The sequence below is a fragment of the Lygodium microphyllum genome, chromosome 9, assembly GCF_053477565.2.
Source record: "Lygodium microphyllum isolate KBCC chromosome 9, Lygodium_microphyllum_v1.1.10, whole genome shotgun sequence".
Taxonomy (NCBI): domain Eukaryota; kingdom Viridiplantae; phylum Streptophyta; class Polypodiopsida; order Schizaeales; family Lygodiaceae; genus Lygodium; species Lygodium microphyllum.
This window is the reverse complement of record NC_141143.1, coordinates 5,206,742-5,217,188: the sequence shown is the minus strand read 5'-3', so window position 1 is coordinate 5,217,188 and position 10,447 is coordinate 5,206,742. Positions and strand designations below refer to the sequence as shown.

Below are 10,447 nucleotides of genomic sequence, written 5' to 3'. Positions count from 1 at the left end.
CAGCAATGGGAAAGTGCGAAGACAATTTTTTTCATGCTTTTCTTCTAATACGATAGTGCTTCATTACTTAGGGATAGTACCGAGATTTCTCGTGCTACTAACCAAAACTCACCAACATGATAGCCATTTAGGAAAATTCATGCTATAGTATTGCTGAAGATCATTGCCACAACATTATTGAAAGAAGCACCAAACCCCAAAGCAAGCCCAAATCTAGAAGCACTATAAGTAATAATAGGCCATATGATCCTCTCATATGCTTTTTGAAAATACATATGCACCAACAATCTAATATTTCCATGCATGTATTGTCTTCCGAACATAGGCATTTCACTTTTTCTCATCTAAGGCATAGGCTTCAAGACTCTCCAGCAATGGTACACCTATTTTGTTCTTGAGAGCATTACATCTCTAGCTTGCGAAGAGGATGTGGGCCATTTTAACCTACATGCAAATGCTGGGATGTACTTTATTTAATTACAAATATATATTTTTTTTAATTGAGAGATTTAATTCAACACTTTTCTCGGATTGACAAGGGCCGTAGCCAACCTTCACAGAAGTTTATGAAACAACATAGAATTCAAAGGCAATTTACATGCCAATATACTTTGCAATAGAATAGTGTTGTTAAAAAGAAGAACATGCACATTGTAGAAATTACGCGAGCCTTGATGGTTGGCTAAAAAGAATATGCCTCATTATTATTGGATTGAGACTATCTCAATAGGTATGTATACTATGAATAGGACTTCCACTGTTACAGTGCATGATGTGACACCATAGGAGAAGTTTATTGGCAAGAAACCACATTTATCACATGTTAAAGTAATTGGATGTATTGCATATATACATATTCCTAACTCGTTCCTAATGAGCTAATAAAAATTTTAGATCCGAAAGTTGAAAAGTGTATATTTGTTGGTTGTTCCCCTGAGCAAAAGTGTATATTTTTTGGCTATTCCCTTGAGAAAAAGGGTCGCAGGTGTTATAATCTAGTTACACACAAGTTATAAGTAAGCAGAGATATTGCATTTGATGAGATGAGCAGTCGATATGCTACTGAAAAACATATTGTTGTAGATGAATCTATAAAAGAAAAGGTGGTTACATACAACTATGGGTCCACAATCATGGACATTGTGAGTGTGCCAAAAGAGTCATCTTCTTGTAGGTCTACATAGGTCTATCAAGAGATTGTAGTATGGTACATTGCATGGGAATAACACTTCTATAAGTGTGGAAATGCATCATAAAAGGGACATACGGGGGAGGGGGTAGTGTAATTCAAATGCTTCTCTCCATTCTTGGCCTTGGCTCTTCTTCATCTCTTCAACCATTGGGATGGGTGCATTCTCTCCATTATTGTCCTCTATATTGTTGTGGGAAGCTACACCTCGGTTTTGGTGTTATCGACGCGGGGAAGCCGTGTTTCACCTTTAGATGATGGTTGTGATGCGGGGAAGCCACGCTATGTCTTCAGATGGTGACTTGTGTTGGGTTTGTTGTGTCGGGGGTCTTCATGCCGAGGGACATCGTGACGTGGGTCGATGCAACGTGGAGCGATGTGATGTGGGGCACTGGAACTTCTCTCTTGCGTCCATGGAGAGTACTCCTTCACTTTGAGCAAGAGTTTCTCTGATACCAAGTGTAATGCGCTTGCACTCAATTAGTCAGTCGAAACATCACAGAAATGTAACATGATATGTGAGAGCAAGGTATACTCTTCTATCATTCAATGAAAGAAATGGTACAACATAGGCACACCCTAGGACTACATCCTTGTGACACCACACATGTGAGTGTTCACCACTAGGTATAGAGAATCAATCACATGTAGAGTGGAAACCAAGGAGGGCTCAGAGTCACACCTACTCCCTACATATATAGGTGTTTTGGCAGCAATTCCATGGTATAACTACAAAGCCCTTACAAATGGGAGGGGGAAGTTGTGTAATTCAAACTCTTACACATGTGATGTGAGAGGTGACATAAATGTTTGATGCAAGGGACTCCAAGGGAAACGAATATTTCTATGTATGTAATCATTCGTACGCAATCAATCAAGCATCTCGTTTAGTCTGCTCCGTTCTCTTGCACATTTTTGCAATTCACTTCCTTTTCAAAAGAGAGTCCTCATGACGTGCGACGTCCAACATGACACTAATCGACATGGGATACACTGCTATAGATCTTCCACCAACTTTTCACTGAGCATTATGGTGTTCAGAAACATGGTCAATCTGCTACAAGTCGTGCGATTCCTTCTATCTACCTCGCAATATTCTTATTCTCTTCTGACCGATGGCGGTTGTCAAGTTTACAAGAAGTCTTTCTCTTGCTTCTTCCAACTTCAACATGCTCCACCGCAGACCAGGAGTAGATGTTTTTGGCCTCATAGTAGTGGACTAGGTGCAATGTACGTGCAAGTGTGGTTATGGAGTGAGAAGATGACAGCATGTGATGAGGGATGAATAGGTAGTTGCAGCAACTGCATGGGTTCACACATGCTACCCAGTCCAAACTTTGGAGAGCAGTTGGATCGGTCCAAATTCCAGATTGCCACTGCCATTGATTCTACCTATGGACCCTCAGAAGCTTGGCCCATGCTTCCACCGGCTCCGCACTGGCCTGGACTGCTTTCCTGTCGTGCCACAAGGATCTTTGAACTACGGGGGATTCACTAGTAGTAATAAAGAGATGTCAACTGCGTGCAAGAAATATATGAAAATACCCCTTATCTACCCCCTATTTATGGGGCCTTACCTTATACAATGTAAACCTTAGCGGACCCCTCGAGCTTTGAACACTATCCCATATAGTAAAAAAAAAGGAAATTTTCTAGATGCTTCTCAAAGTATCTACAAAAAGTCTCAACTACTAAAAGTGGAACACTTTACAAGAAGTTAGTGACATAGTAAAATATTTCTATATAGGAAAGTTTTAAAATTCTAGTTGATGATGTAGTAAATTATTCCTAGATGAGAAAACTAGTTGGAATCATAGATATAGTAAAATTTTCCTATATTATTATAAGAAAACTAGTCAGAACCATTTATACAACAAAATATTCTTGTATAGAATTAACAATTTTGAACAAAACTATAATGCAAGTTAATTAGTAGAATAAAGATGATACTTTTTACTCTTACATGGTAAAAAACATCCAACTCACAGATAGGCAAGTACTACCAATCAAAGATAGACAAGATTGCCCAAAATGTTTTTATTGTAATAATTCTGATCAAGCAAAAAACAATCCACAAAATTCAAGTCACATTAGGGTCATTTAGAATATTGCAATTTTTAAAGCAAAAGAAGCCACACTTTGTCGAGAAACCTATCAACAAGTGGTTGGTAAAAGCACATCACCTGTACTCTCAAATGGCAAATAGATTAGCAATAATCATACAATTAATAATCTAGAATCACAATTTAGAAACCTCCTTAACCCTAGGCCCTCCTCACTCATGAGGGCAATCCTTGCTCAATAATTACAGTTTCCAACACAAGCAGCAATACTTATTTATGTTCATTTTGGGATTATCAATAGGTGTATCACTCTTCAGACATTTAACATTCAATATACCTTTTACCAAATTAGCTTTCTCAGTCACGCTTCATTGTGATTGGCTTCTACACTCTGAGCCTCTCTTAATTTTGAATTGAAGGCATTCCCACTACCTTATTTACCTCCCATTCTATTGATAAAGCTAGAGCATGTTCTGCTAATGTCATACACTTCCAATTACATCTCACATATCATATAGTGGCTCTGATAAGGATGGATGACATCTGTCAACTGCTCTCACTAAGTCAAAACATGTTATCAGATCCACATTGTAATATAGTGGTGGTTAGCATTTTAATATTTCATGAGATCTAGACACAACCAATAGACCCAATTGGAGCAACTTGGACAATCAATAGTTTTGGCATCCATTGACTTGGCTTCTAGCAATCAACAAATACTTTTAAAGCCCACTAATGCTCACAAGACATCTACACACCTTAAGGGTTGTATAAATTTTTAGTGATGCTATTTAGATTTTTCAATCTTTCAAACACTTTCCATGGGCAACACAATTTTTCATCATTTAATACAAAAAAACTCTTACTCATTTGGCTTGATGGTATATTGATTCATACCAAGACTTGGAATGAGCATCTTCAAGCGCTTCATGATGTTCTTCATCCTCTTCTAGAAAAAAAACCTATGAATCCAATTCAAAAAATGTTAACAAAACATAATTGAAAATCCTATGTTGCATGTAGAAATTCAAATACGTCCAAAAACATCATCAACAATCCAAGAGAATATCGTGCTATGAGAGAGACATCTCTTTAAATGATGCATCAAAGCTCTCTTCCATGGGCAAGCACTCTTGAAGCATTATTTATGTTGTAATGGTCAAACAATAGCAAAAACCCATAGCAACTTTGACTTAGTTCTTGTTAGAATATCAAGCTCCCGTTACTCTTCAGCCAATCTAGCTTCATGTGTGAGACCGACCTTAGCTGGATATAGTTGTACACGTGTGTGACATTCAATAAGATGGTGTAGTCAATGACTTAACCATAGTTAGTCTTGGTTAGTCAAACCTATGTGTGTAAGTCTCTTTTAGTGAGTATGATGGAAGAATAATGAAAGAAGAACAACAATGAGCTGAGACTCATTTTCCACTCCACTCTGTCTCTCTCCCTCTCTCCCAAAATGGTATCAGAGCTTGAATGCCTGAAGCCTGAAGGCTTGGCACTGGCCATTTGACATCAAGGCATCAGATCTGAAGAAAACGTCATCAAAGGAGACTATGATTGCAGCCCGTTTTTTTGCAGAAGCTATATCTTGCTACAAAAATGGTTTTTGGAGAAACGGCCCACGACTCCTAACCATTTCGACATGGTCTACAACTTTGCATAAGAAAGTTTTTTCAAATTCCTCACAGATTTTGAGATATTCAGCACAGACCTATGTAGATTAACTGTTTACTACAGCAAACAGCAGGTGATTCCAGGTATCTTTCATCCTACTAACAATGTATATGCCCTTATTATCATGCATTTGAGCATGATATTGAAGTGTTAAATGCTCAGTTTTGGAGCTTATTTGCAGGCTAAAAACAGTGAACTAGTTGCTGTCCTGAATTTGAAAACAATATATCTACAGGGTTGAAGTATCTGTGATGCTTATTTACTATTGAGAAATGCTTGGATCATACCACTTGAGTGGTAGATGCTTTTTGGGATATTGTGAGTGCTGAAAGTCCAAAGCTTGGACTGATTTGGTGCTGGTTATACCAGGGTATTGACTGGTTATTATCTGCAGGAAGGATACCTATCATCTTCACTTGACATACATGCAATATATTCTGACCGGTGGAACATGTATCAACTTCTGCATAGAGTGGCAACTGGATGAGATGTTTTGGGGGTGTTTTGAGGTCCGAATACTCTTATTTTAACAGAGAAAATACTGTTGGTTATAGCAGTGGGCTTGCTATATTTGGTACTGCTACTTGCATACAGTACAAATATTGATACTTGTATGGATATAGTTTGTTTTGTTGGGATGTTTTTCCACTACCATAGAATGTTTTGAAATGATTTAAGCTTGGTTTATGCTAAGTTGACTGTGTGTTTTTTCATTGTTGGAATATATTTTGCAACAAGCAGGTTGTCAGGAAAACTATCCTAAATTGCAAGAAACTGTCTTGAATAGTAGGAAACTAGTCATGAACTATAGGAAAAGGAGTCAGATACTTACAGGTTGTATACATCACTGAATACCTAAGTTGTAACTATGGAAAATGCTCAAGGCACTGACAATATCACTCAAATTGTGGGAGAAAAGCTGGACAACAAAAATTTTGCTTTATGGAAGTTCCGTATGAAGAATTTTCTGGTTGACATAGGTTATTGGGACTTATGTATAGGTGATGAGGCTGAGCCTAAAATGCATGAAAGGAAAAGGGCTCATAAGCTATGGAATGAGAGAGCATGCAAGGTGCTACATTGGTTTTCCTTACGTATATCAGATGCTATGGTTATACAGATTACTGGATGCAGTTCTCCAAAGGATGCATGGGATATACTCATGAAGAATGATGGAAATGTAACACATGCAAGAAAGATTCAGCTAAAGCAACAGTTCAATAACATGTCTAGGAATAAGCAGGGAGATATGAAGGCAAAGGGCAAACAACATGGGCACTATGCATCTTCTAGCGGTGCTCATGATGAGTAGGCTGACAAATTGTTTGCCATGCAGCATGTGTCTAAGAATGCATCTAGTCATAACAGAGATGAGAGATGGTACATTGATTCGGGGGCTTCAAATCATATGACACCCCATGAAGAATGGTTTGATGAGATGGTTGCAGGTTCACATGGTTATGTGTGTACTGGGGATGACACCTAACATGACATTCAACACACAAGAATTGTTCCGTTGTTGATGCTTGATGGAAAGAAAAAGAGCATGCATGATGTACTACATGTACCTACAATAACCAAGAATCTTTTGTTAGTTGGACAAATGGCAGAACAGAATCTGCAGGTGAGAGTGTTAGAATATTAAGCTCCCATTACTCTTTAGTCAATCTATCTTTATGTCTGTGTGACTGACATTAGCTGAATACAATTGTACACGTGTGTGACATTCAATAAGTCAGTGTAGTCAGTGACTTAACCACAATTAGTCTTGGTTAGTCAAACCTATGTGTGTAAGTCTCTTTTAGTGAGTATGATGGAAGAATAATAAAAGAAGAAGAACAATGAGCTGAGACTCATCTTCTGCTCCACTCTGTCTCTCTCCCTCTCTTCCAACAGTTCTATCACAATATGTCAAATACAAGTAAGATGCTTCTCTACAACATCATCGGTTTGACTGAGTCCTACAACAACATGACAAGTGCAAGTAAGATGCTTCTCTACAACTTAGGGCCATCAACATGTACATTAGTATATGAATTTGTTGTGATGTATAATCAAAAAGTGTTTGTATCCTTAAAAAGGAATTCAAACATTTGGTACCTCTCATCATGGAGAGTGCCCAGCTCCTACACCATCTTGGAGAGTTGATGTCATCATCCACCTAACAAAATCTGCATTTTCTACACACTAGGATGTGTATCCAACATCATTAGACATTTATGGATTGCTCCTATTGATGTGTCTTGGGAGAGAAATCTTTTCAAATGATGCATCACCTTAAAAATCTTATAACCCACTACTTTTCAAGAGGTGCAAGCATTGATCAATAGCAAAGCCCAAAAGCACTATGTCAAAGCTGCCATGATGTATCACAACTAAGAGAAACCGTGCCATTTTCAACAAACCGCCTTCCCTTTGATCTTGCAAGCAATGCAATCTTCAATAGCTCCATGGCATAAATCTGTGCTACTGGTTGTACACTTCAGGCCCTGTAGTCCTATCCACCACAAGACAATTAAATAATGAAATGATATTTAAATTATTTGCTAATGAAACCATATTGTATCATACTTACTGATGAGGATAAATGTAATGCCCATCCAAATCAATGCATACTCTTATGGGAATATGTATTGCTATCTAGATTGTCAAATAGTAAGATTTACAAACACATATGCTAGCATTGAGTTTGCCCACAAGATAGAAACCAATGGATTCATCAAGAAGTACCCTAAACCAAACCACATTTGCCCTCATGGGAGTGACCCTAATCCAGAATCGTCACATCCACACTCTGATGGGGTTTTGAACTCATTGAAGGAGAAGAGTGTCCAACGGAATGCTGAACCTCTGACTTCACCTAGTTAAGCATAGGCCAAACTCCAGCAAATATAAGATTGTCCCATACTTCATTGGCTCCGCCATTACAAGGGTCCAACATTTGAATTTCTCAGTGCATGGGGGAGTGGCCAACAATCCATGCTTGAAAGTCTTGTTGGGCTACTAAATTCAAATAACAAAACTAGCATAGTTTCAGAACATCTCTTTGACCTGAAAGTAATCAGAAGAAGATTAAAGCTGACACAAAAACATCTTCACCTTTTTTAAGGAGAAACATACTCTATAATAAAGGGAGAGGAGGTAGAGAAAGCTGCAAGTGCAACACGGAAAAGTAATACAACTTATTCATCAAAATACAAGGTCAGTACAGTAGGAGATATCAGCCTCATGGGTAAGGAGGTGGATGTTAAGAACAGTGGTTTGACACAGGAAATCACAACTACTGATTTGATAGATGTAGTTGGAGAGACTTATAAGATAGTTGGGATAATTGAGGTGTTGGATAAATCCACCGTGACAAGGCTCAATGCTAATGCCACTTTTAATTGCATGTAGCAGATAAGGCCATTGAAATTGCTATGTCCACCCTCTACAGTGAAGGTTGGATAGATTTCAGCAAACTCAAATCTCTTTGCAATGTGATACAGATTTCCGTGTAAGTAATTAGGATAGCTTCCAGCTCCCCCTCCACAGGTTGCTCTCATCTCCCACTCCTCTACAACAAAGTTTGAGATCCTCCCTTCAAATAGTAGCTTACCCATGTGGCATCACGGATGGTCCATCTCTTTTTCATGCCAAGGGAAGAGGAGGCACTGAACTTTCTTAAAAATGCAATTTCCACTCTTGCTCTAAGATTTCTTGATAGCTCTCCTTTGTCACAACTTATTGTCGCTAACAATTAAGTCAATACAAAAGAAGACCTAGTCTTACATGCTTTTCTGATGTGCAGACTACTAGTAGTGATACCCATCAATGCCGCCAGAAGGCCCCATCTTTTTGTAGCATCCCCGTCCTGTCAGTCAATATGAAAGCCAGTCCTTAAGTCACTGCATATAGCAACTTGATCATATAAGACTAGAATGCATTAGCACTAGCACATCAGATTTTTCACATCCATAACAAGGATGAAATTGCACATACAATCCACAAGGATATAAGCCCTCTTTAGTGCCTCTTCAAGTTCCTCTAATGGTTCCCTAGTCTGGGGCCAAGCCTTGAGATCAGAGAGCTTCAGCTACCACAGCAAGTTACCTATTAGTTTAAGATGCTAGGCAAACTGCTTGCAGTTCTTCTTGTGCATACGAGCATTGCTTGCTACCTTTACAATTAGAGCTATGAGCTTGATAGAATCATTGGCACATTGTAATGCTCATCCAAATTAACATTGTTGGTATCTACATTAGGATCATAAAATAATTGACAATCTCAGTTAATAGAAGCTCCACAAGTGTTTCCAATGCAAAGATTGAAAAAGCTCTTTACCTTTTGAGTTGGACAAGAGATGTGCTTGGATCAACATGGTACAATTGATCCTGCATAGCAAATAATGCAAAGATGTGCTTGGATTTTGGTGGCCACATATCTGATATACATATGCTCTTATCGGTCACAGTTCCCATCCATGAGAGAAGTTCAAGTTCTATACCCATAGGAGAAATATCTAAGCAGGTCTCACCCTCTACAGGCAGGCTCGTCATCACCGAATCTGCCTACACTGAAGTCAATTCACATTAGCCTGCTAACAAATGATAAAGCTCATCTAGCTAATGATAATTTATCCTGTGTGCGATTTACCTTGCCAAATTTAGCTCCAAATTCACCAATCTCTCCTTGTTCATCCTCGTATTGGCAAGTGTTGGCTTGTCGAAGGCACGGGTGTTAGATTCTAGAGGGCGTGGTGCGGGGGCTCACTGAGATCAGAAGCCTTCAATCTTGCTACAAATGCCCCGGACAGACAGCAAAGGATTGCCCTTCAAGACGGCAACAATGTTGATACAAACGCCCAGACAGACGGCAAACGACGATTGCCCTTCACAAGGCAGATGATGGGCAGAAGACAATGAACGCCTACCCTTCAAAAGGGTGTCACATAGAAATGCTCTTTCTAAGGGGTTTAGTGCCCTTTCGTAGCTTGCTAGAGCTTCAAGTAGTTAGAGTGCAATTTTCAAGAGGGATCTTCTTCTTTTTCAAAGAAATGTAATAGTGATGAAGTTGGATGGTGGATGGGAAATGCATACTTGCGACACGTGTGTATTATAAATGTCATAGAGACTCTAGCAACATATGTCTTTAAATTGTTGTTTTGTAGGAGTCGATGTGATGAATATGGAAGTTAAGACTTGCAATGCCATTTTTAATGGCCTAAAATTGCAAATAACCAACTTGGAGAATTTGTAATCGCTTGTTTTTGGGGTGAGGTTGATCTAAAGTAGTTATGTTGTCTCTCATCATGTAGATATGTTGTCTCTCATCACAACCTTACACATCCTCCTCGTTGGCACTTTTGCAATGCAGTATGTTGTGTCTCATCAAAACCTTACACTTCCTCCTCATTGACACTTTTGCAATGTAGTATTGATGCAACTAATGTCATATTGCTCTAATATGCTAGTAACCAAGTATCTTCAATTTATTAATCTCAACAAAGAAGAAAGAAGATGTGGAATGGAAACAG

At 38.7% G+C, this 10,447-nt stretch overlaps 1 long non-coding RNA gene across 8 annotated transcripts; it reads right to left on the bottom strand.

Moving 5' to 3' along the window:
- Positions 1 to 708: 708 nt before the first annotated feature.
- On the bottom strand, positions 709 to 9,901 carry LOC148030771 (uncharacterized). Of its 8 annotated transcripts, none has more exons than XR_015691803.1 (5): positions 9,568 to 9,901; positions 9,256 to 9,487; positions 8,704 to 8,785; positions 4,119 to 4,214; positions 709 to 1,638 (listed from the first exon to the last, which is right to left on the bottom strand). It is a non-coding gene; the product is annotated as an uncharacterized LOC148030771 (long non-coding RNA). The 8 variants fall into 8 exon arrangements; XR_015691804.1 differs by having other exon boundaries at positions 4,150 to 4,214; XR_015691801.1 differs by lacking the exon at positions 709 to 1,638 and adding an exon at positions 1,709 to 2,644.
- Positions 9,902 to 10,447: the final 546 nt, after the last annotated feature.